Source organism: Lepus europaeus, chromosome 8, assembly GCF_033115175.1.
Source record: "Lepus europaeus isolate LE1 chromosome 8, mLepTim1.pri, whole genome shotgun sequence".
Classification (NCBI taxonomy): domain Eukaryota; kingdom Metazoa; phylum Chordata; class Mammalia; order Lagomorpha; family Leporidae; genus Lepus; species Lepus europaeus.
In genome coordinates, this window is record NC_084834.1 from 128,794,894 (window position 1) to 128,819,654 (window position 24,761).

A 24,761-nucleotide genomic window follows, 5' to 3' on the forward strand; every position below is an offset into this window, starting at 1 on the left:
CTAATTAGAGGGCACCTGACTATTTAAAAGAAATGGCAATGGATCTAAAGGGAGACATAGATGCCAATAAAATAGTACTGGGTACTTCAATGCTCTACTTTTAGCAATGGACAGATTAACCAACCAGAAAATCAGCAAGGAAACAGGCGTTAATCAACGCTGTAGACCAAACTGACCTAACTGATGGGTACAGAGCTTTTCATCCCAATGATGCAGAATACACATTCTTCTCACCAGTGCAGGGAACCTTCTCTAGGATAGACCACATGCTAAGACATAAAGCAAGTCTCAGCAAATTCAAAGAAATTGAAACCATATCATGCATCTTCTCTGACCACAATGGAATGAAGCTGGAAATCAACAGCTCAGAAAAACCTAGAACACATGCAAACACATGGAGACTGAACAACATACTCCTGAATGAACAGTGGGTCATAGAAGAAATCAAAACATTTCTGGAAACAAATGAAAATAACAATACAACACATCAAACTTATGGGATACAGCAAAAGCAGTGTTAAGAGGAAAGGTTATAGCAGCTGTTACCTACATCCAGAAATTGGAAAGGCACCACAGAAATGACCTACCAATGCATCTCAAGGACCTGAAAAATAGCAGTAAACCAAATCCAAACCTTGTATGAGAAAAAATAATTAAAATTAAAGAGGAAGTATCAAAATTGGAACAAAACAAACAAACAAATACAAAAATCAGCTAAAGAAAATGCTGGTTTTTTGAAAAACAAAAGAATCAAAATTGAGACACCATTGTTCGTTAGGTAGGAAGTCAGGTATGAGCTTCTGTGTGTGTGGCAAAGGCCTAAGGAGACATTTGGGTACAGCATATGCATCCCAAAGTCATCCTGATAACGTTTCAGGGGCAGCCCAGTGTCTGTACTTCAAACACCCAGCCCCTTCTACCCGATAACCATCCTCCCTCTAAGGCTCCTCTAAGGCAGGGCAGCCCCAGCCAGGCTTCCCCCTGTCTGTTAACTTCAGGGGGAAAACTCAGATAGCAGTTTTTCTATTTACATCCAAGAAGTCCTTTGTTCCAAGAGGAGCAGAGGTGGGGAGGCAATACCCATCCCCTTAAAAACCCCCGGCCTCAACCAGACAGCACACTCAGCCCTCTGCCTCTCTGCTGAGCCGCCTGCCTGGCCTGCCCAGGTGTATTCTCTCCACTCAACATGTAACCCCGCTCTTCCCCCAGTCTGAGCAACTGGGCACTCTCTCTCAGGTTCTGTCTGGAGAGGTGCCCATCCATTCTTACGGCCATCCCTTCCCTAATAAACTTTGCTATTTTACTTTCCACTGCTCTCTGTCTCATGCCTGAATTCTTTCTTGCACAAAGACAAGAACCCTGACGTTCACCGGTAACAGTTCCAACTAACCAAAAAAAGAGGGCGAAGCCCCAAATCAATAAAATTAGAGATGAAAAAATAAAAATAAAATAATAGCAGATACCACAGAAATAAAAAGAATCATCAGAAATTACTACAAAGATCTGTATGCCAACAAATTAGAACACCTAGAATAAATGGATAGATCCATGGACACATGAAACCTACCTAAATTGGCCCAATAAGGCATAGAAAACCTAAACAGACCAATAGTCATGACAGAAATCAAATCAGTAATAATGACCCTTCCAACAAAGAAAAGCCCAGGACTTGATGACTTCAATGCTGAATTCTAATAGCTATTTAAGGAACCAATCCCAATTCTTCTTAAGCTATTCAAAACAATTGAAAAGGAGAGAATCCTCCAAAATTCCTTTTATGAAACCAGCATCACCTTAATTCCTAAACATGGAAAAGATTCAACAGAGAAAGAGAACTACAGACCAATTTCCCTGAAGAACATAGACACAAAAATCATCCACAAAAACTAGCCAACTGAATCCAACAACACATCAGAGTGATCAATCACCTGGACCAATTGGGATTTATCCCAGGTATGCAAGGATGGTTCAATACACTTAAATCAATCAACAAGATACATCACATTAATAAATTGAAGAACAAAAACCACATGATGATCTCAATAGATGCAGAGAGAGCATTTGATAAAATACAGCACCCTTTCATAAAGAAAACTTTAAGCAAATTGAGAATAGAAGGAACATTCCTCAACACCATCAAGGCAATTTATGACAAAACCACAGCCACCATCCTATTGAATGAGGAAAAGTTGGAAGCATTCCCACTGAGACTTGGAATCAGACAAGGATGCCCATTCTCACCACTGCTATTCAATATAGTCCTGGAAGTTTTAGCCAGAGCCATTAGCCAAGAAAAAGAAATCAAAGGGATACAAATTGGGAAAGAGGAAGTCAAACTCTCCCTACTTGTAGATGACATGATTCTATATATAGGGGTTACAAAAGACTCAACTAAGAGATTATTGGAACTCATAGAAGTGTTTGGTAAACTGTCAGGATATGAAACTCCTCACACAAAAATTAATAGCCTTTGTAACACAGACAGTGCCACAGCTGAGAAAGAACTTCTAAGATCAATCCCATTCACCATACCTACAAAATATCAAATACCTTGGAATAAACTTAACTAAGGATGTTAAATATCTCTAAGGTTATAATTACAAAGCATTATAGAAAGAAATAGAAAAAGACACACACACACAAACACAAAAAGAGAAAAATCTTCCATGTTCATGGATTGGAAGAATCAATATCATCAAAATGCCCATACTACCAAAAGCAATTTACAGATGCACTGTGATACCAATCAAAATATCAAGGACATTCTTCTAAGATACTGAAAAATTGATGCTGAAATTCATATGGAAATGCAGGAGACCCCAAATAGCTAAAGCAATCTTATACAACACAAAGCTGGAGGCATCACAATTCCAGATTTCAAGGCATACTACAGGGAAGTTATAATCAAAACTGCCTGGTAGTGGTACAAAAACAGATGGATAGACTAATGGAACAGAAACTCCAGAAATTATTCCATGCATCTACAACCAACTTATATTTGACAAAGGAGCTAAAATCAATCCCTAGAGCAAGGACATTCTCTTCAATGAATGATACTGGGAAAACTGGATCTCCCCATGTAGACATAAAAGCAAGACCCCTACCTTACACCTTACACAAAAATCCACTCAAAATGGATTAAAAACCTAAATATATGAGCTGGTACCATCAAATCATTAGAGAACATTGGAGAAACCCTGCAAGACATTGGCACAGGCAAAGAGATCTTGGAAAAGACCCCAAGGTGCAGGCAGTGAAAGCCAAAATTGACAAACGGGATCACATCACATTGAGAAGCTTCAGCACTGCAAAAGAAACACTCAGCACAGTGTAGAGGCAACTGACAGAATGGGAGAAAATATTTGCAAATTATGCAATTTATAAGAATTAATAACCAGAATATATAAAGAGATATAACCAGAATATATAAAGAGATCAAGAAACTCAACAATTAAAGAACTAATTCCACTTCTTCTCAAGTTACTCAAAACAATTGAAAGGGAGGGAATCCTCCAAAATTCTTTCTATGAAGCCAGCATCACCTTAATTCCTAAACTTGGAAAAGGCACAACAGAGAAAGAGAACCACAGACCAATTTCCCTAATGAACATAGATGCAAAAATCGTCAACAAAATTCTAGCCATACCAGTCCAACAACAACCTGATACCATCAAATTATTAGAGAACATCGAAGAAACCCTGCAAGATATAGGCACAGGCAAAGACTTCTTGGAAAAGACCCCTACAGAGGCACAGGCAGCCAAAGCCAAAAGTAACAACTGGGATTACAACACATTGAGAAGTTTTTGTACTGCAAAAGAAACAGTCCGGAAAGTGAAGAGGCAACAGACAGAATGGGAGAAAATATTTGCAAATTATACAACTGATAGTGGATTAATAACCAGAATCTACAAAGAGATCAAGAAACTCCACCACAACAAAACAAACAACCCACTTAGGAGATGGGCTAAGTACTTAAACAGACATTTTTCAAAAGAGGAAATACAAGCAGCCAACAGACACATGAAAAAATGTTCAGGATCACTAGCCATCTGGGAAATCAAATCAAATCCACAATGAGGTTTCACCTCACCCTGGTTAGAATGGCTCACATACAGAAATCTACCAACAACAAATACTGGTGAGGATGTGGAAAAAAAGGTACCCTAATCCACTGTTGGTTGGAATGTAAACTGGTAAAGCCGCTATGGAAGACAGTATGGAGATAACTAGAAATCTGAATACAGACCTACATTATGACCCAGCCATCCCACCCTGGGAATTTACCCAAGGAGAATGAAATCAGCACATGAAATTTGTCTGTACCTCATGTTTATTGCAGCTCAATTCACAATAGCTAAGATATGGAATCAACGCAAATGCCCATCAACTGAAGACTGGGTAAAGAAATTATGGGATATGTACACCATGGAATACTTCACAGCAGAAAAAAATGAAATCCAGTAATTTGCAACAAAATGGATGAATCTGGAAGACATCGTACTTAGTGACATAAGCCAGTCTCAAAGAACAAATACCATATGTTCTCCCTGATCTGTGAAAACTAGCAGAGCACCTAAAAGGTAATCTATAGAAGTAAAATTAACACTTCAAGATGCAATGACATTGAACAGCCCTTGTCTCAACTGCTGAGGAGCAGGTTTTATGTTCATACAATTTGTTGAACTCTTTACTTGGTATAGAGTTGGTCTTATGTATATAAAGTTAATTGAAATAGATCTTAGTAAAAAAATAAGAATGGGAATAGGAGAGGTATGAGGAAAAGGTGTCAGAATGTGGTTGGGAAGGCAGGTGGGTGGGCAAGAATCACTATATTCTGAAATTTGTATTTATGAAATGTGTGAAGTATGTTCTTTAAATAAAAGGTTTCTGGAGGAAAGTAAAATAAACACGATTCAGCCCAATTTTTGTTAAAAAAAAAAAAACAGTACAGAATAAAGCTAATAATGGCTCCCTACAGGGAAACCTATCAAACACAGCAAGAAAAACTTTTTCTAACATAAAGAAGACACAAAGGAAGGAAGGCATCATTCAATGACGGGAGGATTAAAGAGGATCCAACAGCAAATATTCCCACAGATTCAACACGGCTCAGCTCTGGTCCCAGCAGGGAGCTGGATGCACTGACTGCATGTGAACCTAAAACGCCCATGAGGATCACCGGGGCTGTGAACAGCCCGGGGCCCCACCCTGAAGGAAATGAAGCCACCCCAGTTCCAAGGATGCCCTTCCATCCTTTGAAACCTGAAATATGGAAAGAAGCCCGGGCATTCTTGCCCTGCGGGGAGAAGACAGTGAGGGGCTGGCACACTCCTACCCATTGCAGCAACAATGGCACACAACCAAACCACCCAAGGACTTTCTGTTAAACCTATACTCAAGCTGAACAAGTCCTTGGGTGGGTTTGGTTGTGTGTGCACCTTACGCAGCCTGAAGAATGGAGTCTGCCCATTCATTCATGCCACGATGAATGCAGATATTCACCTGCTTTGACTCAGAAAATTTCTGTGGCTTCAAGGCTGTGTTTTCCCATCCTCCTTCATATCCTCACTCATCACCTGAGTTTTGGATTACAGCCATTTCCACTTTGTTAATGTTTTTTACAAGCATTGATGCTGCCATGAATATTCATGTCGCGGTTTACCCCCTTCAACCTGTCAAAATCAAGACTTCTCCATTTTGAAAGTGTGATATCTTCTTTCTGTCCTGTGAAAACAAGCTTCCTTTTCATTGAAGATTCCAGAGGACCCCAGAGGATGCCGAGCCTCGTGCTGCACATAGCTGACGAGGGAACCTCAGTCGGGGTCATCAGCGTTCCCTACAGCTCTGACAAATCTGTAGAACAGATTCTCTCCCTGAGCTCCGAAAGCTCAGCTGGGACGAGATGGAAATCCGGGGAGTCTGAAGATCTGCGAGCTCATCTCCCAAATATATGGACTCACTGGGCAACTGTAAATTTAAGCAGAAGCCGCATTCCAGGCCTTTTCCAGTTTCTGACCGCGGAAGCAGCTCAGCCTGGCGTGGAAACCCTGCACTGTCAGCAGCATTTCGTGCAGCACTGTGGAGCAGCCAGCGCCGTGGCTTCTGCCAAGCGAGACGCTGAAGCTCCACTTTGGGAAAGTGCCTTTCCATTTGGTTCAAATACTCAGCATCAACAAAGGAATCTTCCAATTTCAGATTTTTTGTTTGTTTAAAAATCACAGATTTTGGGGCCACTGCTGTGGCTTACTAGGCTGAGCCTCTGTCTGTATCGGCATCCCATGTGGGCGCCGGTTTGTGTCCCAGCTGCTCCTCTTCTGATCCAGCTCTCTGCTGTGGCCTGGGAAAGCAGTGGAAGATGGCCCAAGTCCTGGGGCCCCTGCACCGTGTGGGAGACTCAGAAGAGGCTCCTGGCTCCTGGCTTCAGATCAGCCCAGCTCCAGCCATTGCAGCCATTTGGAGAGTGAACCAGCAGGTGGAAAACCTCTCTCTCTCTCTCTCTCTCTCTCTCTCTGCCTCTGCCTCTCTGAAACTACCTTTTAAATAAATAAATAAAAATATTTTTGAAACACACAGCCTTTACCTTTTTACTAACTGTAATTTGTAGTCTTCTCATGTCTTTCAACTTTCATTTCCTGCTGTGTTTGACTTTGTTCAAAAAATTTACCAATTTCTGTGAAAGGCAGTGTAGAAAAATGAGAAGGCAATAGAGGGGGAAGAGAGAGAGAGAGAGAGAGAGAGAGAGAGAGAGAGAGATCTCCCATCTGCTTGTTCACTCTCCAAATGTCCAGATAGCCAGGGAGGGGGCACTGGGGAGAAGCCCAGATCCAGGAACTCCATGTGGGTCTCCCACACAGCTGTCAGGGAGTCTCATACTTGGCCATCGTCCGCTGCCTTCCCCGGTGCACCAGCAGGGCGCTAGCTCCGAAGCGGAGTATCTGGGAGTGGAGCCAGCCCTTAGAGAACAGAGCCAAGCATGCAGGTGGCATCCGGAATGCTGGGCCAAAACGCCAGCCCCTGCATCTGACTTTTAAAAACCAGATTTCTGGTCACTTCATTTTGATATTTTCCAGAAATATATTTTATCACATTTACTTGTTATCAATAAAACTCTGAATTTTCAACCCTAAAGAGTAATGCATAAGAGAAAAGAGACATTATTTGTAAAGAATGTAAACTTTTAAGGAACATTTTCAAATGTTATATAATTTGATATTTACAAAAAGTTGTGAGTTATAACAAAAACATTATTTCGGTATTACAGAAGAGACATTAATGCTCATGAAAAATAATTTATCTTCCAAAATTCACAATGACCAGTAAGGGGCAAATAAAAACTTCAAGTTACATCCCCTGGTGTTACAAATACAATTCTGACTTACACATGTGAGTGAACCTAGAGATGGAGCTGTAGAGGAGGTAGAGACGGAGACGGAGATGGAGAGAGATGAAGGCAGGTGGAGACAGAGGTGGAGGTGGCCATGGGGGGGGGGGGCAGTGCAGGTGGAGGTGGAGATGGGGGTAAGCCATTTGCTACAAGGAAGTGACACACATATCTATGGAGGATGGGAAGTCCCAAGGTCGCTCCTGTAGCCTGGTGACGCACATGTTGGTGTCATCCCCAGATGCCCTCCCAGGTACACCGGGCTCAAGTTGACTGATCCCGGAAACCATCAGACGTTACAGCTCACTCCTGTTGTTGATTTTCAACTCGGCTGCCACACGGAAGCTCTCAGCCAGGGCTGCAGTGTCTGCATCCACGCCCCCACCCCCAGTGAGGATGGAAGCGTTGACTTCCTGACCCTCCAGGAGCTTCCTTGAAGACAGCGGCAGCCTTGAACATCACATCACAGCAGGGATTCTTACCTGACAGCAAGCAAGGGCCTCAGCGCCACGCAGTTCACCCCAAACGGCTGCCTTCAGTGGCCCTGGCTGCTACAGTCCCACTCTCCCAGGGCCCTGCCGGCTTCGGATTCTCCATCCCGGGGCCCCATGCCCTTGGCTGAATGCTCGCTACATCCCAGAGCTCCCTTCACATCCCTTTTCCGACCTGGTCCTGAAGAATGTTTCTGTGGCCGTCCGCGGTGTAGCCAGGCACAGAGGGAGACAACGCAGGCCCAGAAGTGCCCTCTTCCTGGTCCTGGCCCGTGCTCCAGTAGCCACAGACCTCGGAAGACTGCCCCTCTACCCAGCTCTCTAGGCGACTGCTCGGGCAGCCTCAACAGCCCTGCTCCTGGGGTACAGAGGGAGAGACCCTCCTCTCCCGAGAACAGGGCGGTCAGCATCAGCCAGAAACAATTATGTTTGCAGGGTCCCAGCGAAAGGTGGAGGAAGGTGACCGCATGAAAGAGGAGGAGCCTCCCCCCCGCTCTGTCTGCCTGCACTCACTCCTTGGATATAAAACGTGAACAAGCAGGCAGAGCCTCTACTTCAGTGCTGTTTGCTCATTTACGTATCATGCATTCTACCCCAAAACTGCTAAGGTTCCTAAGTTTTAGAAACAAATAAAAGATTTGATCTCGTTTCTGTTTAAGAAATGACTTCTATTTATTTTTGTCTGGTTTGAATGCTGGACGGAAGTTGGGAGGAAGACATCATCCAAACCGTAGGTGGTGCTGTAGTGGGAGACATCCACAGTCGCACCAACCAGAATGTGGGAAATTATTCCAAACCGAAGAAAAGAGGAGCGATTTGGGGCGGAGTAAAACTCCTCAGGGCCACCTGACCCCAAGGCTCCCTGGGTAAGGGCCCCTAGGGGTCCTCTCCCCGCTCTCGCTCCTGGGGTCTGCAGGTGGAGCACTGGAGCAGGAGGCAGGCAGGCTGCCCCGGCGACCCACAACACACCACCTCCAGCAGTTTAATTCATTTTTTTGAAATATTTTATTTATTTATTTGAGAGGTAGAGTTACAGACATAGAGGCGGAGAGACAGAGAGAGAGGTCTTCCATCTGCTGGTTCACTCTCCAAATGGCCACAACGGCTGGAGCTGAGCCCATCTGAAGCCAGGAGCCCGGAGCGTCCTCTGGGTCTCCCATGCGGGTGCAGGGGCCCAAGGACTTGGGCCATCTTCTACTGCTTTCCCAGGCCACAGCAGAGAGCTGGATTGGAAGTGGAGCAGCTGGACATGAACTGGTGCCCATATGGGATGCCAGGAATGCAGGCAGAAGCTTAGCCTACTGTGCCACAGTTCTGGCCCCCCAAGCTTAGCTTTTAATTCCATTCTTCCAGGCACTTCTCGATGTCTGCTCCCACAAGAAAATTGCCTGTTTCTCGTGTCATGACTGGAAGCACTTCCGCACGTAAGCCTGATGCGAGGATTTTCCCATTTCACTACCGACCTGTGCACGTCTGCAGAACTGGAGATACAGAAGCCAGAGGAAGAATCTAGATTGGACCAAGACCAAACCTGTAGTCGCCTTGACAGTAGGAGGAGCCTACTCAGCCCTCGCCAGGGGCTTCCTCTCGCTCTCGGTACTGGAGCTCCGCACACTGCTTCACCAGATCCGCCCCGCTGTCCAGCTGCAGCACTGGGCACTCAGCAGAGCGACCAGGCGGCAGCGCATCTCCGCCAAGCACGTCAGCGGAATGGCAGCGTGAGCCTCCACCCACAGGAAGCGCCTGCCACTTCTCTGCCGGGCTGTGTAAAGATGAAGCAGCATGTCGGTGACAACGCCAGCCCAGGGTTCTGCACGTGAAGGGCCATGTTTCACGTCGGTGTTCACAGCATCTGAAGGTAAATGACGGGTACAGTGCAAGCCCTGTGCGCCAGAGCTCTTCCCACCGCCACGAATGAGCTCCGGCAGACCAGTCACAAATTGCTGGAGCTATTACTCTGGCTCTTTGCAAAGAAGAGTGAGCTGGCCAGCAGAGAAGTTCACCAGAGAAGGATGGCCTCGGAACGCAAGGCAGGAAATTAGCCTATGTTCCTATTTCCACTTTGCAAGTCTCTTCTTAGCAACTTCTATAATTGGTTTCAAAGAAAAGGGGTCTCGTCCACGCGGGCTATTAACAATGCATGACACGCCTGCTTGGACAGCCAGTCAACATCCCGGCGGCTTCTTATCATGCTGACTTCAAAATGATTCCGTTCCTGTGTGGGCTCAATGTGTATGCCAACGCACTTCTGCTTTTTCCACGAGAAAAGTCCTCTTTTGTAAAAGAAGATATATTTATCATATTTCTTGTGATATTGTCTTCTATGAATAAAATATTACTTTATTCTCATTTAAACTCAGTGAGATGGTTCCAGGGTAGTCTTATCAAAGCAAGTGACAGGACTTGCGATGGGAAAGATTAGGTGAAGCTAACTAGGTCAAAGAGTCCATTATGGGCAGAAAGAGCAGGTGTGCGGCTCCCAGGATAGAAGCCTTGCAGGTTGTGCAAGAAAAGGGGGGAGGGAGAGGGCTGCTGAGTTAGGGGACAAGGCTAGGCACAGGGGCAAGTGTGACGAGGCAGAGGTAGCTGGGGTCCGTGGTAGGCACTGTGGGGTGCGATTGACATTTTATTGTTATCTGGTGATCAGTCAGGGTGATGGAAAGATAGAAGGAAGAAGAAGGTGGTGAGACCTTCCATTGTGAACACAGCTGACATAACTGACGTGTGTAGAGCAGGGAAACTGAGTTGGGGCTGATTGTCTTGCAGACAGAGGTGTGGTTGGTTCACAGGGGAGCCACTCTGGAAACAGGAGACAGGATGCCTGAGAAAGTAGGACAGACCCAGAAGCCATCGGTGGGCACTGGATGCTGTGGTAGGCGTGGATGACTTGTGTCTACTCACTGTGTCCCTGGTCTCGGCTGGGAAGACCCCAGGTCTAGGCACTGAGCTCACCTCAGGCTGGTGCCCAAATCCATCTGGCACTCGGGCTGGGAGGTTCAGCCTGGCTTCCCCACCGCGGGGGTCTCAGGGCAGGGGGACGTTTTTCTTGCTGGTGCTGTGCCCAGGCGCTGGGATTCCAGTGAATGGGGTGAGCGTGCCGTGGACTCCTGCAGGTGCAGGCTGGGGTGGGGTGGGGTAGGGCTGCCCCTGCTGACAGGTGCATGCTGGGGTGGAGTGATGTCAGGAACAGCCGGGCAGTGTCACCTTTGATTCCCATCAACAGGTTCCCAAACCCGTGCCCAAGACGAGAGGAGGAAATGCAGCCCCCAGTGGTTGGTAGCGCAGCACCAGGCAGGGCAGACCCCGGGGCCATCAAGGGGAACGGGTTCTGCCCTCTGCGCTCTGTCTCTTGAGGCCAAAGCTCCATTTCCATGGAACTCACCCAGGTGGCTGGCACATGACACAAACCTAGGTGGCCCCAGCTGAGCCCTGTGGCTCCTACTCTCTGTCTTAGATTTGCCATTTTACCCTTTACAACAGTCATTTCAATTCTTTCTAAATTGATGCACTTAAAATTCTATATGGCAGAAAGCTCGTTATTAACAGCGATGTGCAGAATGGAGGTCCCCACGGCCGTGGACGTGTGAGGTGATCATTGGGATTTGACAGCTATGTGAACCCTGGCGTCCCCGGCCTCTTTCTCATCAACCTCCCCGCGTGGGTTATCGCGTTATGTCCTCAACACAGGGTAGTTCCCCTGCTCCGGCATTCTGTAAGCATTCGTTAACATCATTGAAAGTTCTTCAGAAACATAATTTTTTAATAGCACTTGATCAAAGATATATGAAAATACTGTTTTATATTAAAAAAAAAGCACTGTTTTCTACATGGAATTAAAATCATAAAGATGTGAAAAGTCGAATTCAGATAAAAGCGTCTACTGAAGCTTCCATCAGTGAAGCCAGAGCAGCCCAGTTTAGATGTTTTGGGGTGGAGATCCCGGAGGGAATGGGAGTTAAGTCAGCCTCATTTCTAGGGCTACCAGGAAGTGGCTGCGTGGCTGCTGGGTGCAGGCAGGGCCGCTGGGTGCAAATAGAGCTGCTGGGTGCCTGCCGGGCTGCTGGGTGCCTGCCGGGCTGCTGGGTGCCTCTCCGGGTTCCCGCCACCTCCTAACTCAGCCTGCAGGAACACACATCTAAGCCATGAAGTTCAGAGAGCAGCCAGGACCTCGGGTGAACTCTGGGGGAGCCTGTCAGAGGCGTATTTTTCATTTAGCTTAAAAAATAAAATTACCTTTGTCCAATGTTTGGGAGATGCATTAAATATAAGCAATCTAAATATAAATAAAGAGAGTTTGTGAGCGTCCACAGAAAGTAGTTTTTGAGAAATATGGGAAATTTAAACAAAACAATAAACTTGTCTTTATTAGAAAGAGTACTCATTTTATTTTGCATAAGAAGATTTCCTTTGATGGGAGTCAGCCTCCTGGCAGAGCAGAATAAAATCACATTTCAGAATTGAGAACAACGAGCCCCATGTCAGGGCTGAGCCACCGGAGACTGAGCTGGGACAACCTGAGCCCACCGACTCCTGTCCTGGGGTTTCGTGGAGTCCGTCCTGAGGGAGAGAGAGGTCAGCGCCAGCCCCGAGGGCCAGGGAGGAGGCAGAGGGGGATTCCTGCTGGCCAGCTGTGGGCACGTCCTCTCCTGACGGCTGCCCTCCGCGGCCTCTCGTCTCGCCCACTGCGGGGCATCCTCAAGCCAGACCGCGTCTGTGAAAGACAGCAGGAAGAGAAGGCGCGATCCGGGCTCTGGACTGCGTCGTGTGGGTGGAGCCTGCACAGGACTACTGTTAGGATCCACTGCTGGTTGCCTGGCTTTTTCTTTTTAAACGATTTTATCTATTTATTTAAGAGGCAGAGCTACAGACAGAGAGAGGGAGAGACCAAGAGAAACATCTCCCATCTGCTGGTTCACTCCCCAGTTGGCCACACCGGCCGGAGTTGGGCTGGTCTGAAGGCAGGAGCCAGGAGCTCCTTCTGAGTTTCCCACGTGGGTGCAGGGGCCCAAGCACTTGGACCACCTTCTACTGCTTTCCCAGGCCATCAGCAGGGAGCTGGATGGGCAGAGGAGCAGCCGGGACTCGAACCGGTGCCCGTATGGGATATTGGCACTGCAGGCAGAGGCCTAGCTGCTATGCCACAGCGCTGGCCCCATTGTGGACCTGCTTATAAAATTCTCTTTTTTAGAAAGATTACTGGTGAATTCTTCAAGACCTCAAGCAGTGGCGGGAAACGTCCAGCCTCAGGCATTTTTAAGAAGAGAAGCCGCTGGGTCTGGCTCTGTGCAAACACAGGCAGACCCCAAATTCAGTCAACCAGTAGCTGGCTAATTCTTACGCTGATAATTCTGTACGGCCTGAGAGCGATGTTGTAAATATCCAAGGGGCCCTTGCTGGAATGGTCACCCACCCCTAAGAGTCACCACATCACCAGACAGGTCCGTGCCTGCCCCAGGTGCTACACGGACATCCCGTTTCCTGAGCTCTGCTCTGAGGCCCGGTGAAAACATGCACACGGTGCACACGGCCGTCTCCTCTTTATCTGAGATCAGCCCTCGCCCCCCAGCAACTCCAGGTGTTTATCCTTGGGTCTCACGTAATGCAGTCCACCTGGTCTTGCTGCTACGCCCTCAGCGGTCCCGGGTTTCATAGCCCTGGGGATTGACAGCCTCAAGCGATTTGAAACTGAGCTCATGGAGCAGAGGTCTCTGTGTGAAGTGAGAGCAGCGAGAGCACCAGAGCCCGCGGTGCCGGTGTCCAGGAGTGAGCACGCAGAAGGAACTACAGAGCGCCGTCCAGACCGAATGTGATGACAGGAGTCAAGTCTTTGTGTGGAGCAAAATGCACGGGGCACGGGGACCCACCGCCCCGGTGACAACAGAAGCTGAGCACAAGGCAACGCGTCTCTCTGTGTCCGTGGAGTAGGTTGGTACCCATAGAATCCTGTGCAAATATTACCTGCGGATGTAATCATTTGAAGAGATTTGATCTGAATGTGGGTAAGATTTAGTCATTAAACAATCAATTTCTAGAAGTTTGCTCTGTGACAGGAAGGCTCGGACAGATCTTTGTTGAAAGCTAGTTTCCGGGTCAGCACTGTGGCGTACATGGTAGACTAAGCCTCCGCCTGCATCCCATGTGGGTGCCGGTTCTAGTCCCTGCTGCTCCTCTTCCAATCCTGCTCTCTGTTGCACCCTGGGAAAGCAGTAGAAGATGGCCCGTGTGCTTGGGACCCTGCATCTGCTTGGGAGACCGGAGGAAGCTCCTGGTTCCTGGCTTCAGATTGGTGCAGCTCCAGCCGTTGCGGCCATTTGGAGAGTGAACCAGCGGATGAAGACCTCTCTCTCTTTCTCTCTCCCACTCTCTGTCTGTAACTAACCTTCCCAATAGATACATAATTTTTTTAAAAATTTTTAAAAAATAAAAACTAGCATCATGTTGTAATTGTTGCTAGAGTAATCTCACACACACCAGTAGGGAACTGTCACCGTAATTAAGGGCTAGCTACTGTTGTTAGTTGCACGATGATAAAGTTCTTTTGAAAATATTGGTTAGCCCACTTATATGTGAAAAATGCCCTTTCCACTTATACAGAAGAAAAAAATATTCAGAAAGTTATTTTTGGCCTTGCTATGTCAAAAAGTCAACTGTACAAAGATCTAAGTTAAACTAAAATTATAATTTTAAAAGTCTATTAAAAACAAAAATGTCATGCATTTTATTATCAATTATGCAGAGGCTTTTAAAACTGTTGCAAGACCATATAATATATATATTAGCTTTTATACTGCTAATGCACAACTAACAGCAAACTTGATTAGAATAACAGAAATCTTTCTTAATTACACCTTTATATATCACACTAGAGAGACAAATGCCACAAGATCTGCAGAAACATTCAGTTCTGAGCGCTCCAATGGCAGAATAACTTTATGTGTTGTAGTCCTTCACGTATAGAACAAAAAAAGGAAAAAAATTCTGCAGTCTCACATTACAAAAACGGACTGCTGTGAAATGTAAAGAAGGGGTAAAAGGGTATCTTCTATAACACAAAATAACACACCTAGTGTCAAAAAGCAAACAAAACTTCTAAATAAAAATATCAAACTACACAGAGCAACTGAAGCACAAATCCTGCACTAAATACAGTAAAGATTGAGTAAGACAATGCACTAGTTAATAAAAGACACAAAATAGGGAGACCTAGGGCAACCAGTAAATAAAACCCAAATAATGGGAAAACGGTCTGAACCACTGTTTACCCCGAGTTGGAGTACAACATTTTTTGGTGTCTTTCCATTCATATAATACCTAACACTGTACATTAAGTTTTTAATGTCACAGGAAAACTTGGTTCTTCCATGAAATTCTTTAATTTCTTGATGAATTTTTCGAAGTAGACATTATTATGAATGAAAAACAGCCAACAAATGGGCACCTGCTTTTAACACTGAAGAATTACAGAAACTTTTTAAAAGTTATCGTAATCTTTTTTATCTGTTTTCCCCTCAGCTTCAAACCCATCACCTCCATCCCTATCCCTTCTTCGCTTTCTGTCGTTGCGGATGTTAACACGTTGGCTCATTCGTGGTAATGGATCCATGCCTAAAACTTTGTGTATTTGGCGGAATGCAAGGAGTCTCAAAGCAAACTGTGCACTGGACGTAATGTCTTCACGCTGCTGGTCATTGTTGCCAAGGTGTCGGCACACGTACCCCATCACCCAGATAACTTATAGTTCTATTAACATTGACATCGATAAAAATATTATTGCTAAAAAAATTAAGATTAAGAAAAAAACAGAAAATTATTTGGTGTGGCCATCTTACATGTTTATGTCTCCTACTAAAAGCTAAATATTCTAGCAGTGGTGTAATGGAAGTTTACATCTTACTGTTGATGTATGTATGTATGCTCTGGTACACAGATGTCATTTTGTTGTCACAGCACTACAGTGAAATACATAAATAAAAAGTTAAATTCAATAAATAAATAAATAAATAAATAAATAAAAACTAGCTTCCCAAATGCCTCTTTACGTTCTTACTGTGTGGGTGAGTGATGTGATGGGTTTACTGGAGCAGCCGTGGAGGGACCATGAGGGGTCACAAGGGGATGCCAGCGGCAGAACTGGTAAGGGGGAGCCCTCGGACCCAGTGCTGGCAATCGTCCAGCCCAAGTCGCTATCGGAGTGGGGAAACAGAACCAAACACAGCTCATTCGGCAAGTGAATTCAGCTTGAACGGGTTTCCCCAGCAAGGCACCGGCACTGAGCGCCAGGCAGGGCTCTGTGCTGCAGGTGAGCCGACGAGAGCTTCATTTTCCAACAGCTGCTGCACACATCAAAGCAAAACCCCGGGGCAGGGCACCAATGCCTGCAACGCCAGCATCCCACCTGCGTGCCCGCTCAGGCCTCAGCTGCTCCACTTCCGATCCAGCTCCCTGCTAAGGGCCTGGGAAGGCAGCAGAGGAGGGCCCAGTTTTGGGGGCCCTGCCACCTATGTGGGCGATCAGGGGGAAGCCCCTGGCTTCTGGCCCAGCTGTGGCTGTTGCCCCCATCTGGGGAGTGAACCAGTGGATGGAAGATCTCTCTCTCTCTCTCTCTCTCTCTCTAACTCTGCCTTTCAAATGCATCAATAAATCTTAAGAAACAAAAGCCCTTATTCCACAGACTGCACAGGCCTTTACGGGAGGGGATGCACACGTCACACTTGGCTTGTGACCGGCCTGTACTCGGCCTGTACCCCCGGCTGCCGTAGCAGGCCTGACCGCGGGGCTGTGCTCAGCATGTCTGCCCACTGAAGGGACGCTGGGCTTCCAGGGTCACCGACTGGTTCCCGGCAGATAGCCCAGGTGTCCCGAGTTCCCCCAGCTTCCCTTCTGTCCAGGCTTGCTGTTAGGGACTACTGAAAACTGATTCAGGGCAGACAGGCGGATCCAACGCACAGGGACTGTGTGTGATGGAGTGAGAGGTGGCACGGGAAGGCGCGCTGAGTCCACCGAGGGAACCGGAGACTCCACCGTCCCGGGGCCAGGCCTCCCGGGATTGGGCCGGAGCTCAGCGCTGCGTATAGGCAACTCCACGTCCTATTTGCTCCCTGTGTTTAGAATCTCTGCTGGGAAGATGAAGCCGATAGCTCTGCACTGCTTCTTGTCGGGGGAAAGGCGGCGAGCCAAGACTGCCTTCAGAAGTGAGCTTTAACACATGCTTGTTCTATTCCCTGAACCACCTGCCTCTTAGAATAAAGACAGAGCTTTGCTGACGCCGAGCAGAAAAATAAATGCCGGTTCTATAATAGCAGATATCAAAATGGGCTTCTTTCAACACTGCTTATGTAATTTTAATAAGTGAGTTTTAAATAGAGCTATTACATTTCTGTGACAACGGAAAATGCAAATCATTTGAAGATACTCCACTTAAAGAATCAATTTTTCGTGTGAAAAATGAGACTGCACTATGAATCCCATAGACAATTTATTTCTTTGAAGTTTTCTGATAGATTTATTTTCTGGCTTTAAAATTTAACAACGACTAGCACTTTGCGACTTTCACTTCCTGTGTAGCCACTCTGCACATACACACGTATGTTATTCCTCTTGGAAGCAGAGACATTAATGCCGCCAAATGAGGGATCCATGACAATGAGTGTCCGTGGTCACGTCCCTGTGCGCGTCTTCCAAGCGATATTTATAACCGTATTATAGCCACACACGCTTACGCTCTCTCTGCTCTAACTTCTGCAGGGAGAAGATAGAAGAGAAATCTGCCCTTGTTTTAGCTCGGCTGCTTTGCACTGGAGCTGGCTTACTGGACCGCCTGCCCCGGGAGAGCAGCTGCCGTCCTGGACCTGCGCCGCACTTGACCCAGGGTTTCTGTGGCAAAGTGGCTCCTCCCATGAAGACACAGTCTGCCGTGGAAAACAGTCATGATGTGAAAACACAACCGACTCCATGTCAACGCCGTGTGAAAGGTGAACTTACTGTGCAGAGCGGTGCTGCCCAAGAAAAACCCGCTCTACAGTCCACACTCTCTCAGTCACAGGTTGTCCTGGTGACAAAGGCCCCACACTGTCTTTGGTTTCTTTTAGTCTTCTGCCACTGAGAAGCCTCATGTTACTCGATGCCTCAAAAACAAAATCCAACAAACAAAGCCTGAAGAGATGATCCCACCGCCACAAGCACGGGCTCAGAACGGAGGTCACCCCATAGAGTGACCACAGCTGAAGACGTGACCGTCCGGCTAGAAAGGCAGGGCCATTGTCTCTGTTCCTCAGAACTCCACCACGATGCACACGAAAATAACGGGGAGAGACCCACTGACGTACACGAAGTGCGCGTTTTGTGTTCCTTTTTTAAAGTTGGGCATCTTGGGCCCGGCGCTGTGGCTCACTTGGTTAATCCTCTGCCTGCGGTGCCGGCATCCCATATGGGCGCCGGATTCTGTCCCAGTTGCTCCTCTTCCAGTCCAGCTCTCTGCTGGAGGGCAGTGGAGGATGGCCCAAGTGCTTGGGCCCTGCACCCACATGGGAGACCGGAGGAAGCACCTGGCTCCTGGCTTCGGATCGGCACAGCACCGGCCGTGGTAGCCATTTGGGGGGTGAACCAATGGAAGGGGGACCTTTCTCTCTGTCTCTCTCTCTCTGTGTCTGTAACTCTACCTGTCAAATAAATAAATAAAAAATCTTTTAAAAAATGGGCATCTTGAAATGTACCCATTTGAGACACAGAGGGAGATGGAGGGGGAGAGAGAAAGAGAGAGAGAGAGAGAGAGAGAGAGAGAGCTTTGTATCCACTGGTTTACTGTTCACACAGCAGCCAGGGCTGGGCACTGACACCAACAGCCGGGTACTCAGTCTGGGTCTCCCACATGGATGGCAGGGACCCAGGACCCAATCACTTGAGCCATTGCTGTCACTCATGGTGTACACATTAGCAGGAAGCCAGAGCCAAGGAGCTAGAGCCGAGAATCAAATTCAGAGACTGTGATACGGAATGCAGGCACCGCAGCCACCCATGCACGTACATTTGGGAAGCAGTAACAGATCTACAGCTGGTGACGCGCTCCAGGCCACCAGCACTTTGCCTATCAGGAGCGGCACGCTCAGTGGGAAGGGGGGGGGACTGTCAACGCTGAGCCCCTGTGTTTGCTGGACAGCCGGCTCCCGGCCCTGTGCAGACACTCCTCTGTTGTGACCAGCACACGGCTCAGGGGTGCCTTTAGGAGGGAGCTCTGGAGGGGAAGGCGCTAGGCTTCATCCTAGAGTCCAGACATGGCTGGCACAATGGCTTGGGGTGCAGAAGTGTCCCTTGTCAGTACAAAGGTGGCAGGGCCCCAATGCCAGGATTTCCTCAGTGTATTTTCTGTGTGTGTCCGCCCGTCCTCCCTGCTGTAACAAAACACCTAAGACTGCACTGTACTGTGGACGGGGCTATCTGACTCACACGTTAGGAGACTGAGGGTCCAACGTACCGTGGTGGTCCCATCTGCTCAGTCTACGCCAGCGGCCTCCCTGGCTGCACCACACATGGCACCAGCCCCCTTCAGGAGGGGCCACGTGCCAAGACAGGCAGCCAGCAATGCTCAGGACCAAGGCTGACCCTGTGGAAAGGTACCCGCTCTGGGGAACCTAACGGGTCCCCAAGACAGCTCCATGGACCCTTTGTAAAGGCGGTGACCCCAGTCGCATTCCAACAGACTCCACCTCTGACGGGCTCCAACACCTGAGACTCCCACATTGGACCCCGGGCCACCAGCACAGGAACCTTTGGGAACACACTCAACCCCAGCACATGGCACGCAAGCCATTACCTGGGGAAGGACGGTTCGTCAAGGTCTGGTTATAGACTCTTCGTCTGGCCTCTCCCTCCTGCCGCATCCCATGGAAGGGGACTTACACAGGGCACAGGCGTCTCCCGCGGGAGCTCGGGTGGAGCCCACCGCAGGGGCCTGGCCCTGCCGGGAGCGTGTCCATCCCAGGAGCTGGCAGGAAGTCCCTCGTTCACCCAGCACAGGCGTGGATGGCCGTGTTTACTGGGGCCGCGTCCAGTACGGAGTGTTTTCGCACGCGCTGGAGAATGAGAATGGGGGGTAGAATCCTGGAGAAAGCAGAGCCCGACCACGCCCTGCTGGCTCCTGGAAGGAGTCACTGGTGGAAAGGGAGCGGCTGCGGCGAAGGCAGACGGCTGGCGCTTTCTCCTAAGTCAGGAGTGTCGGAAATCACGCTCTATAAAGGCCTCTGGACGGGGCTAAAAAAGCGACGCCAAACCCAACCACAGTGAAAACCCAGGTGCGTTCTGAGACTTCAGCAGATGGTATTTCAAAGCAGACATATTAGAATTGCAAAAATCATAAATTATTTAAAGCTACATATCCACACACATATTTCAGATCTGTTGCAGACAGTCCATCAGCAAAATTGGATGCTGGAAGTTAATAAAGCAGACAATTATTAGTTAAAATCATTTCCTCCCAAGATGCAAGTAGATTTTAGCCTACACAACGAAAACATGGGGCCGGCGCTGTGGCCCAGTGGGCTAGGCCTCCACCTGTGACACTGGCATCCCATATGGGCGCCGGTTCTAGTCCCGACTGTTCCTCTTCTGATCCAGCTCTCTGCTGTGGCCTAGGAAAGCAGTACAAGGTGGCCCAAGTGCTGGGTCCCTGCACCCACACAGGAGACCCAGAAGAAGCTCCTGGCTCCTGGCTTCAGATCAGTTCAACTCTGGCCATTGAGGTCATCTGGGGACTGAACCAGCAGATGGAAGACCTCTCTGTCTCTCCCTCTCTCTGTCTGTAACTTTACCTCTCAAATAAATAAATGAAATCATTTTTAAAATGAAGTAAAACATGGAGAATGTAGAAAATCCCGGTGTCATATTTTACCAGGTTGAAGAAGGAAACTTTGATTGTAGGAAACCCAGTCAAAGGTGCAGCCCAGTGTGTGGCGCAGCAGGCTGGGCTGACTGCACACCGCATCTCCTGTGGGTTCGGGTTTGAGTCCCGGCCGCTCCAATCCCATCCGCTCCCAGCTAATGCAATGAAGCAGCACCAGACAGCCCAAGTGTTTTGGGCCCCTGCACCCGTTTGGGAGACCCAGATGGAGTTCCAGGCTCTTGGCTTCAGCCTGGCCAATCCTGGCCACTGCAGACTTTTGGGAAGTGAACCAGTGGGTAGAAGATTCTCTCTCACTTTCTCTCACTCTTGCTCTTGCTCTATTACTCTGTCTTTCAAATAAGATATTTAAACATGTTTAAAAATGGAAAGATGCACCCCTACAATCAGAAAAATCTCATTCCAGGGACATAATGCTCCCTTCCCCCAAATAAACTATGCTTGCGCCAGAATGGAGGCAAAAGTCACTCGTGAAAACATTCCTCTGTATTGGAGAAATCGCAGCAGAAAAGGAAAGTGGGGTGTCTGGGACATGACAGCATACGGACAGACACGGCACAGATCAGCGCCCGCTGTTGGCTTGCACTGCTCCCTAGCAAGGCTGCCTCAGGGAGACCCATCCCTACCACACGGTCACACCTGCAGGGCGTTTAAATAGAATACGGAAAATGGCTGCACACACAGGACGTAGCCACAGAGCTCCGCGGATGGATTCCACATCAGCACCAGGCCTCAAGTTCTTGCTGGGGAATAGAGCAGGGGAGTGAATCACTTGCAGTGTTAAGGCTTCTCACTAACACGTAACAATCGTACATATGCATAAGCCACCACGTGTGGTTGGCATATCTATAAACCTTGTGCAATGGCCAGCCAAGTACACGTTTTCCGCAATAGCATTTTCAGTCCTGCAGCATGGAGGTTAAATGAATCCCTGTGTTTCTCTCTCTAGCTTGCCTTAAAGGAACCATCATGTCTTGTTGCTGTCCATCCGAATCCCAGTGAGAGGGAAGTCTCTGCTATTTTTCTCGCAAGCAGAGTTCCGGTCATGTCAATTGCAGCAGCACAATGAAGCCTCTACAAGCTCCCGGTTCCCAGCCGTTCGCACTGGTCCTGCACAATGCACATGCCAGGTCACGCACGCCATGTGCCAGGCCACATCCACGCAGACGGGGAAACTGGACACGCAAGGAACAGAAGTCGGTCTCGTGTGTGTGCAGGCGACAGCAGCTGCCCCCACGCAGCATCTGATTCAGACCCAGGGGACCCAAGGCTCCCGTGAAAGTGGGTTCTTCCCTCAGCTTTTATCTCTGTGCTGAAAAACTGAAGGAGTCTTGTTCCTGGAGAAAATTCAGTTTCATAAAACAAATTTTGAGATCTGTAAATAACCTCTAACAACCAGTGTGTATTGTCCTAGCCCAGTAAATGATAGCGTGAAATTTGGGACATTTCATAATTTTTAAAGGCTTTTACTCATAGATATCAGACAATACAAATAATCCAGTATTTTTAAAATTTTTTAAAGATTTATTTATTTGAAAGGCAGAGTAACAGAGTGAACCATTTGCTGGTTCACTCCCCAAATGGCAGCAACGGCCAGAGCTGCACTGATCCAAAGCCAGGAGCCAGGAGCTTCTTCCGGGTCTCCCACGCAGGTGCAGGGGCCCAAGGACTTGGGCCATCTTCTACTGCTCTCCCAGGCCACAGCAGAGAGCTGGATGGGAAGAGGAGCAGCCGGGACTCCAAGTGCCCATATGGGATGCCGGCGCTGCAGGCGGCGGCTTTACCCACCACACCACAGTGCCGGCCCCCAATTCAGTATTCGTTAAAGATTCATCAGAGTGGCGGCAAAGGGAAAACATAAAGGTGGCAGAGCGCTCGGAAGCCACACTGCCTGTGGCTGTGACGTGCAAACCGGCCACGCTGCAGTGCAGTTCCCGTGTGCGTCACCGTGGCGAGCCGTGCAGGGACGTCTGGCACACAGCGAGGGCCTCAGAGTGCGTCTTCTGGGGCATCCCTTCCTGGGACGATGGTCGCTTGGCTCTATTAAGCAAGCCTGATGTTAAGTCATGACAGAGGAGAGGTGTTTGTGACTGCGTGCGGGCCTTAGAAGTTTTCCGACGGGGCCAGTGCTGTGGGGCCGCAGGTTAAACTGCCACTTGCAGTGTGAGCTTTGAGTCAGCTGCTCTGCTCCCCATCCAACTGAAGAACGCTTGTCCCCTGGGGAAACTGGGCTTCAGGAACATATTTTAGCATCTGTAAGTAATCTGGAAGAATCACAGTGTACACTATGATCCGGAGTCACGGGGACTTGTCCCCCATGGCAGGGCCGTGAGTGCACCCTCAGTGGTCCAGCTCCAGACCCATCAGCGGTCCGGGCTGGGTCCTGAGGCCGCTCTCCTGGATCCGGGCGTCTTTTCCTTTCCACACGCCCGCGCCTTCATCCATCGCATTGCTAAGAAGGAAGTGACACTCCCTCCCGCCCCCTTGGCAAGGCTGCTGTGTGCCAGAGATTGGCCACTCATTCTCACAAGGTTCAGGGGCTGCCACCAGAGTCAGCTTCTGGGGCCCGGGGGTTGAGTTTCCCCTCCCAGGACGCAAGGCCGTCACTGCATCTGGACCCTCCAAGACCAGGAAAGAGACAGAGGCTGGATCTAGGAGCTCACACGTGTGCTCTGCTCCAAACCCCTTGCTGCGGATCGCAAAGCTGTCATTCTCCAGCGAGCATCAGTGGGTGAGACTGCTCCACAGGTCCCGGATTGCCCCACTGCCCTGCACCTTGGCCCTGTTCCAGACCAGCGCCAGTGGTTCCAGAAGGATCTGCAGCCGAAGGGAAAGTGTATGCTCTGGGCAGAACCTGGTTCTGGGCAGATCGTGGTCCTAAGCGGAGCCTCTGCCTCCTGTGCAGGGAGCCGCGTGCTGACTTGTTGCAGGGTGCCGGGGGGGCGGGGGGCAGGGTGCTTGACCCTGGGCTTTGGATCTGCGTGCCTCCTGAGCACTCCCCACATCTGCCCGTGGCGGGGGATAGCACCCTCCCACAGTCGGGACACCCAGGCCTGTGAAGCGTCAATGGCCATAGCAGGAAGGACCACGCAGGTGCGACTGGAGATGGGAAGAGCACCCTGGGTGACTGGAGTGAGCCCAGTGCCACCACAGGGGACCCTGGAGGAAAGCCCAGAGAGGTGCTGACCAGAGGGGGAGGGGAAGCTGCAAAGGGCATCCCAGAGCCTCCAGCCGCAGCCACCCACGCAGAGGCCTGAGCAGCTGCAGCCCCTGGAGGCCGATTGGCAGGCGAGGCCCACAACGGCCAGGGTTGAGTCAGGGCCAGACCTGGGAGCTCGGACCTCGACCCAGGTCCCCACAAAGGTGGCAGGAACCCTATTACCTGAGCCATCACGGCTGCTTCCCGGTCTCCACCAGCAGGAAGGTGGAGTCAGGAGCCAGAGCCAGAATCAAAGCCGAGCACTGTGATGCTGTGGGAGGGTGGGTGGATCGGCGTCCTCGGCCTTAGCCCGAACGGCCTCTCCCACAGCCGTCTGCCTTCACAGGGCCCGTGGTGATGCTATTGCTGCAAAGACAGGGTGGGATAATTCGCACACCCATCCCCTCCAATACTTACTTCTGTCATGTCAACAGCTGACTCAGTAAAGAAAATGTGCTCATTAAACCCGGTAGAGCACAGCCAGTCTTAATCTGTGCTGACAACACCCAGTGAAATGCGCTCAGTCTCCAGAATGGAAAAGAGGTTCTCACTGGAAGCAGCGTGAATGGAGCCGGAGACCTTCAGCTGAGCGGGCGGACTGAGGGCCGGCAGCACCCCCAGCGGGGGACCGCCCACTGCAGGTCTGGGTTGTCAACTCCTGGACAACCTTCCGACCTGACTTCTCATTTGCCTCCCTGGCACCAGTGTTAGCATCCTCAGTATTTTCTTTTTATTATTGTTATTTGAGTTGTAGACAGTGAGAGAGAGACAGAGCATCCTTGGTATTTCCAACGC